This window comes from Globicephala melas, chromosome 1, assembly GCF_963455315.2.
Source record: "Globicephala melas chromosome 1, mGloMel1.2, whole genome shotgun sequence".
NCBI classification, from domain to species: Eukaryota; Metazoa; Chordata; class Mammalia; order Artiodactyla; family Delphinidae; genus Globicephala; species Globicephala melas.
In genome coordinates this window covers 78,434,016-78,440,387 of record NC_083314.1, presented here as the reverse complement: position 1 = coordinate 78,440,387, position 6,372 = coordinate 78,434,016, and the positions used below count along the sequence as shown (strand labels likewise).

Genomic DNA, 6,372 nt, shown 5'->3' with positions numbered 1-6,372 from the left:
AAGATGCCACAAGCTGCACAGCTCTGCCAAAAAAAAAAAAAAGATTTTTTTTTCTTATTTATTTAAAAACATGCATTGACGGAGTTCCTACCTGCTCAGTAAGGGATGACACAAAGCCCAAGCAGAACTCTGGGTCTGGAACGGCACCAGGCTGTCTCATTACCATAATGGGTCTTACTTTTTTTTCCAAGAGAAGGTGCAGGCTTCCAATGGCTTGCATTACTATAACGACCTCCAGGACCCCAACAAGCATTCCTATTAGAGCTGGGTTCATTTTATCTTTGTGATGTCAGCTCTCTTCTGGAGAATCCCCAGATAAACTAGGACAACTATTCCTCCACATTTCAGACAGAGCCATGGGCCTCAAAACTGCCTCAGCTACCCTGGTGGCACCAGGGAATGGGGAGCCTCATCCCCTGGTCATCTATTTAGTGCTGTAAGAGGAGGTTCAGGAGCCCCTTTCAGCCCTGATGGATAGGAAGTGGTGCTGCCTTGAGAGTTTAGCCGTGTCTCTTTCAACGGGTCCCAGTCCTTCTCCTCAGTCCCTCCACAATCACTAGCCTTATGGATCCGCAGGCCTCTCACCATTCAGGCAACAGTAGAGGCAAAGCCATTTGGCTTTTTTTTTCCATAGTTTTTTTCTCTCTGCTAAATGGAAATACATAAGAATAGGATGTTCCTGCTCCACCCAAACTTTGCCCACTTCCTGGAGATGCGGAGAAGGGAACCACCATCTATTGCCTGTAGCTTGTGTAAAATGCGGAGCACTGAGAACACTCCACACACAGCCGAGTGGCCTAATCAGCCCTGGGAGATGAGTCCAGAGTGGTCCTGTGAGTGGCTAGGACAAGGGTGGGCTGCAGCCTTGGTCTCAGGGGCCCCAGGAGAAGTGCACAGACAGCTGTCTTCTGCCTTGAGGCGGGAGAGCCAAGGGACGTTTACCTCCCTGCCTCTCCGCATGGGCTGCTCCAGAACTGCACTTTCCCCGGGTGGGATAATCAGGCACGCATAGGGCCGTCCCTGCCCAGTGTAGCCACAGCCCTGGCAAGAGGTCTAGCTCTACAGAGCGATGAGGCAGCGCCTGCCCCAAACCAGATGCTGGGAGCCCATTTGTCAGTGGGAGCAGCTCTGTGAAGGGCATGCCCCAACAAACAGACACACATATACACGCCCACTATCATCCCTGCAGCTCAGAGAAGCCTGGGGTGGGTCACTGCTGAGATTTCAGGGTCAATTCCTCCAGATGCTGCTGTGCCCGGTGCCACACTACTGAGCCTGTCCGGGTTTCTGATACCATCTCCCTTTCCAGCATAAGCAAATGTCCTGCAGAAGCTCCTTTAGAGACGTCAGCCTTCAGTACCACCAGGGGGCAGCAGTGCAGTACACCGCCTTTCTACGTGAAGGGAAAGTACCTGGTGGAAAAGGTTTGTGGGGCATTTGGAATGGGGCTTCAGCCCTGCGTACTCAACTCAGGGGGACAGGATACTTTACATGCGACAAACCATATCACTGGGGCTTCTGAGCTTTGCAAAGGCCAACAAGATGTTTGAGTCAAAAATAAATAGATGTCATCCTATATGTGATATATGTATGTCTGCTCCAAAATACAAAATGTGCAAAATTAAATTCTGTAAATGTTTATAGATCTAGAAATAAAGCTTCATGAAATTTGTGCATTGTTAAATTTAGTAATCATAAGAAATTCTTACTTGTTAAGCAATTTTTTTTTTTTTTTTTTTTTTGCGGTTCGCGGGCCTCTCACTGTTGTGGCCTCTCCCGTTGCGGAGCACAGGCTCCGGACGCGCAGGCCCAGCGGCCATGGCTCATGGACCCAGCCGCTCCACGGCATGTGGGATCTTCCTGGACCGGGGCACGAACCCACGTCCCCTGCATCGGCAGGCGGACTCTCAACAACTGCGCCACCAGGGAAGCCCTGTTAAGCAATTTTTAATAGAGTTTTTCTCAAGAATACAAACTGTAATTGCAAAGAAATCATAACTAAAATCAGGTAAATGTATTACTTATATATAAATAATTTCAAAAACAAAATTATTAAAACTTTCCCCCAAATTAGTAAAAATTATACGTAAGTGGTCTGTAGGTGCCTTTTAATTTGTTTGATATGATGTGGAAGGCTGTCTTCCATCCTTCAAAGAGAATAGAGTCCATCTCAGGGAATGTGAAAAAATAAACTCCATTCCCATCAAGCACCTGTGTATATTCCACAAGTTTTCCCTCATGGCTCTAAGATAACATGCACATTGTTTGAAAGAAGCATCTATGTGGAAACTTTAAGCGACTGAGGAAGGCCAGTAAGTCCTGAGAGAAGGAGAGGCATGTTAGGGAGGGAGCAGCCTTGTTACCTTAACAAATGACCTGGTTCACAGGGGCTAGGACACATACACAGGTCCCCAGGCTCTGAATCTGGGAGGAGAGCCTTCTTGAGTGGCAGACTCACATTTGCCAAGCCCAGAGACTAGGACTGACCTTCACGATTTCAGTTGATTGATTTATAACAAGAAACATGAATGTTGAAAAGACTAGTCACTCATATCCCCTGGACAGTGCTTTCTCCCACAGGGACCCATATCATGACCAGAGGAGCAGAGTTCAGTTTTTGATTTGGAGGTTAAGGGCATCCATCCAGCCATTCACCTGATGGAGGTCCACTTACTGTGTTCCAGTTATTAACTCATTCAGTCCTTCCAGCATCAGTGAGAAAGGTACCATTATTATTTCTATAACAAATGAGTTAAACAAGGAACAGAGCAGTTAATTGCCTTGCCCAAGGTCACACAGCATTTAAGGGCAGTTTCAGACTGAGACCCAAGCACTCTGGCTCAGGATCTGGGCTTTTAATCACTTCATTATAGTGTCCCTGTATACATACACTTTTCTACAATATGAGGATTAGTCTATATACAGTATACAGTATACTGTTTATTTTTTACCTGCTTTTCACAATTAACTTCTTTAAGGTCATTAAATAATCTTCAACTTTTCCACGTCATATTTAGTGGTAGCAAAGGATTCTACTGGATGGAGGTGACATTACTTATTTAATCATTCCCCTCTTTAGCTTTCTGGGTTGCCTCTTTCTTTTTCTTTTGTAAAACACACCACATGAATTCTCTTAAACCTATTTTTGTGACTATTTTATACACTTTTCTTAATAAATATCTAGAAACGAAACTGTGAGGTCAAAGAACATCAATAACGTTAAGGCCCTTACATACCACAGACCAAACTGCTCTCTCAAAAGGTGGTTCAATTTATACTGCCATGAACGTTCAGCCTCTGCAACTGCCCCCCACCCCTATATCTATTATTTTAAAAAGTTCCCACTTTAATTGGTGGTGTCTCAGTGCTGTGTTTTGAATTCTTTTCATTGATTATGAGGAGAATGTTTTATTGGCCATTTGTAATTTATGTATAGCTTTTTGGTTCAATTCTTTTGTCCAGTTTTTTAGAGATGAAAACTATAGTCTTCCAAACCAAACTCTTTTATTTTGTTTGTTTGTTTCTCACAGTTTATAAAAACTTAATGATAGATGCTCATCAGATTAGAAGTAGACATGCTTCATTAAAAATCCTTGTAAGTCATTACTTTGTTGTATATTCAAACTCTTTTATTTTGAAAATTACTTCTAAACACTTCTTTCGCTATTGTTTGGTGATGGTTTTCTTTTTGTTTTCTGTCATCTCTAGACCCTGGAGCCTTAGTTGGTTTTTTGTAAATTCACTCACCTTCTTGATGGTATGAGCAGCCACGGTGGGCTCTGGGCAGAGACTGTGTGGATTCATCCGGAGGACGAGCTGTTCAGGGCATGAGGAAGAGGAGGGTGTGGGGCTGCTGACCCCTGCCTGATGCCCTGTGGCCCAGCCTGTGGGCTGGAGGCTGCTCGGGCCCAGTGGAGGCTCTCTGACCTGGAGCCACGGTGTCTGCTTCTCCAAGTCCTACCTCCCCTCCGGACCTCAGCATTCATCTGAAAAGCAGCGGTGGTGCTGGCTCTTACACAGGGGTGTAGTGAGCCTCAAATGCGGAGGTGTTTAGCAGATGGTTATGAATTATAATAAAGGCAAAGTTATTATTATTATTTTTGGCTGTGTTGGGTGTTCATTGCTGTGCGCGAGCTTTCTCTAGTTGTGGTGAGCCGGGGCTAATCTTCGTTGCGGTGCGTGGGCTTCTCTTTGCGATGGCTTCTCTTGCTGCGGAGCACGGGCTCTAGGCACGTGGGCTCAGTAGTTGTGGCACGCGGGCTCAGTAGTTGTGACGCACGGGCTTAGTTGCTCCGCGGCATGTGGGATCTTCCCGGACCAGGGATCGAACGAACCCGTGTCCCCTGCATTGACGGGTGGATTCTTAACCAGTGTGCCACTAGGGAAGCCCCAAAGTTATTATTATTTTGAGCTATGATTTTGGTTCTGGTTCTTCAGGGGAAGAGTTGTATGGTTCGGGGTAAACAGGTCCAAGTTTGTCATGTTTGTAGAAGGTTTGACATTTTGGGGTAGGATATGCTAATAGTCTCCCCACCTCACGCTCTCTGAGTCTCAGTTTCCTCACCTGTAAAATAAGGATAATAATAGTATCGACCTCATCGGGCTGTGTGAAGATTAAATGAGTTAATCTATATAAAACATTGAAATTAGCTGTTGGCACCTTGTAAGAGTTTTACATAAATTAACTCATTAAATCATCACATAATCCAGTGAGTTAGATACTACTTTACCCATACTTTACAGGGAGGAAGAAACTGAGACCAGATGGGTGAGGTGACTAGCCCAAGGTCACACAGCTATTAAGTGACTAAGCTAGGATATACATCCAGGCAGTCTGTCTTGAGAGCCTGCATTTCTAACCACAGTACTATACTGCCACTATTCTATCCTGGGATGGAGAAAAAGGTGGGTAAGGAAGGAGAGAAGGCTGGCCTTTGCCTCCCAGACATTAAATTAACAGCCAGGCTTTGGTCATGATTCTCAGCCCCACATTGCACAGCCTCCTCCAGCCACACTTCCTCCAGGAAGTCTTCCCAGATAAGCCCCACCCATATGATCACTCCTATTTTCTCCATATGCTTTGAACTTATGAACCTAGTTGTCTGCATGGTGCTTTGTAATGCTTTGAAAATTGTAATTCAATTTAATGGACATTTATCAAATGCCTAGAACATAGGGCTAAAATCGTGGGGTATGCAGACATGGGTAAAAAGTCCCTCTCTGCCAGGCATTTATAGCCTTGTCGGGAACATAATCAAAGACAGTCATATGAAATACCAATGAAAGAGAAATTGAGATGAGTGTTGTAAAAGAAGTATGAGCAGTGTATTATAGAAATATGGGGAAAATATTGTTTAATTCAGGCTGGTGGTAGGTGGCTCTGAGAGAGCTTCACAGATCACGCATTTGCACAGGGTTTTGAGGGATGGCTAAGACTTAAGGCAGTGTGGTGGGACAGCAATCAGAGAAAAGAGCAGGAACAGATCCAGCCTGTAAAGTGTGTCCTGCGATGGAAGCCAACCTTGTCAGTGCTACCATAGCCTGCTGTGGTCATTATTAGTAGGAGCAGGCACTTGGGCTTCTACTTCCTGGGGTCTGCCCAGGTTCCAGACCCTCAGGTTTTGATCAGTGGACTCTGCCTTTGGGAGAGAGAGGCTGAGAGTGAGAAATAAATCAAGCTTTCCTCCCTCTTTGGTGTTTTATTCACTTCTCTGGAAGCTGTTGCAGGGAGGCCAAACAAGGCTGGGGAACACATGAAAAAAGAAGACTTTGCCCTGTGTTTGCATCTCACTTGTTTTTGTTTTGTTTTGTTTAATAGGTGAATATTTTTTTAAACTTTTTATTTTATATTGGAGTATAGTTGATTAACAACGTTGTGTTAGTTTCTGGTGTACAACAAAGTGATTCAGTTATCTATTCTTTTCCAAATTCTTTCCCCAATTAGGTTGTTACAGAATATTGAGCAGGGTTCCCTGCGCTATACAGTAGGTCCTTATTGGTTATCCATTTTAAATATAGCGGCATGTACATGTCAATCCAAAATTCCCTAACTAACTATCCGTCGCCCCTCACCCTCCCCCCCAACCCCGGTAACCATAAGTTCATTCTCTAAGTCTGTGAATCTGTTTCTGTTTTGTAAATAAGTTCATTTGTATCAATTTTTTTTACATTCCACGTGTAAGCGATATCATACGATATTTCTCTTTCTCTGTCTGACTTACTTCACTCAGTGTGACAATCTCTAGGTCCATCCATGTTGCTGCAAATGGCATTCTTTCATTCTTTTTAATGGCTGAGTAATATTCCATGGTATATAGGTACCACACCTTCTTTATCCATTTTTCTGTCGACGGACATTTAGGTTGCTTCCAT

General features: G+C 44.3%; 1 long non-coding RNA gene across 2 annotated transcripts; it reads left to right on the top strand.

Moving 5' to 3' along the window:
• Positions 1–1,886: 1,886 nt before the first annotated feature.
• Positions 1,887–4,084, top strand: LOC132597351 (uncharacterized). Of its 2 annotated transcripts, none has more exons than XR_009563991.1 (3): positions 1,887–2,008; positions 3,531–3,595; positions 3,709–4,084. It is a non-coding gene; the product is annotated as an uncharacterized lncRNA (long non-coding RNA). The 2 variants fall into 2 exon arrangements; XR_009563992.1 differs by lacking the exon at positions 1,887–2,008 and adding an exon at positions 2,423–2,723.
• The last annotated feature ends 2,288 nt before the right edge of the window (positions 4,085–6,372 follow it).